This window comes from Hoplias malabaricus, chromosome 6, assembly GCF_029633855.1.
Source record: "Hoplias malabaricus isolate fHopMal1 chromosome 6, fHopMal1.hap1, whole genome shotgun sequence".
Classification (NCBI taxonomy): Eukaryota; Metazoa; Chordata; class Actinopteri; order Characiformes; family Erythrinidae; genus Hoplias; species Hoplias malabaricus.
The window spans coordinates 52,120,652-52,122,259 of record NC_089805.1 but is presented as its reverse complement, the minus strand read 5'-3'; the positions used below and the strand labels follow the sequence as shown (position 1 = coordinate 52,122,259).

At 48.4% G+C, this 1,608-nt stretch overlaps 1 protein-coding gene across 1 annotated transcript in view; it reads right to left on the bottom strand.

Moving 5' to 3' along the window:
* Positions 1-159, bottom strand: part of stx1b (syntaxin 1B) — a 75,841-nt gene extending 75,682 nt beyond the window's left edge. Inside the window, exon 1 of the mRNA XM_066673943.1 lies at positions 1-159. This exon is cut by the window's left edge and continues 189 nt beyond it. The gene's annotated coding sequence lies outside the window, so the exon portion shown is untranslated.
* Between the last annotated feature and the right edge of the window lie 1,449 nt (positions 160-1,608).

The window sequence follows — 1,608 nt, the reverse complement described above, 5'->3', positions numbered from 1 at the left end:
CCTCCTCTCCTCCTTTGCCCTCTTTCTCTCTGTCACAGTGCGCGAGGCGTGCGTGCGTGCGTGCGTGCGTGAGTGCGTGCGTGTCCTTCCTTTCCTTCCCTCTGTCTCTCTGCCTTTCCTTCTCTCTTTCTATCCTCCTTTCTCTCCTTCCTGCCTCCTCCTTTTTGGACTCCGCAGCAGCAGCAGCAGCAGACGAATGCGAAACGGATGCTGCAAAAAGAGAGAGAGGGGGGAGGGGGGTCGAGAGACACAGAGAGAGAATGGAAGAGAGAGAGAAAGAGGAGGGGGAGAGAGAGGTGGGTGAGAGACACAGAGAAACAGAGAGAGAGAGAGAGAGAGAGAGAGAGAGTAGGGAGCGCTGCAGAGGGATGGAGAGACACTGCGCATGTACAGACCTTCTCCTCCGCTCCCGCCTTTCCGCAGCGGTTGCCTTGGCAACGCGTTGGTTACATATATTAAATACATTTATATATATGTGTCATTTTTTATATATCTTTAATTCGTATTTTATTGATGTTTTTAAAAGAAGGGAGTAATTAAAGTACTCACCTGTTTATGTTTCTGTGACAAATAAAGGAAAATAAACTTTGATTCAAAATTAAAATAAACCTTACACATTTTATTTCAAATTAATTCATTTGTTTCTTTAAAGGCGCCATGGGTTTTGTACATTATTTTAAAACTAAGACACATTTAACTGTGTATACTTCACACACACACACACACACACGTTTAGAGCCTATAGCCTCAGAAGCCCCGCCCCTCCTCTGCTGCGGTTGGCTAGTAGTCCATATGTTCATTCAACACGCTCAATCCTAGCTTGCCACAGGCGGGATAAGCCCCGCCCCTTTCTTCTCTGTGATTGGCCGTTTTGGACATCAGGCTGCCAGTGACGTCAGACATGGCAGCCAATCACGTTGGAGTCCAAGAAGTCTACACGCTCCAGATTGGTCAAGAAAAGCAACCAATCCTAGCGCAGCGGAGGCGGGGCTAGGTGGAAAACGGGTGGAAAAAAAAGCAAAGCGTCATGGCAACGTTAACGTAAGTCAGAGACTGAGGGATTTACCGCTGCAGCCTCACAACTAAATCACTTTTGACACTTTATAAGACTTCAGCAGCTCCACAGCTAACCCAGCCTTCACTGATTTAACCAGAACCTGAGGGATGTACCTCAGCAGCTCCACAGCTAACCCAGCCTTCACTGATTTAACCAGAACCTGAGGGATGTACCTCAGCAGCTCCACAGCTAACCCAGCCTACACTGATTTAACCAGAACCTGGGGGATTTACCTCAGCAGCTCCACAGCTAACCCAGCCTTCACTGATTTAACCAGAACCTGAGGGATGTACCTCAGCAGCTCCACAGCTAACCCAGCCTACACTGATTTAACCAGAACCTGAGGGATGTACCTCAGCAGCTCCACAGTTAACCCAGCCTTCACTGATTTAACCAGAACCTGAGGGATGTACCTCAGCAGCTCCACAGCTAACCCAGCCTACACTGATTTAACCAGAACCTGGGGGATTTACCTCAGCAGCTCCACAGCTAACCCAGCCTTCACTGATTTAACCAGAACCTGGGGGATTTACCTCAGCAGCTCCACAGCT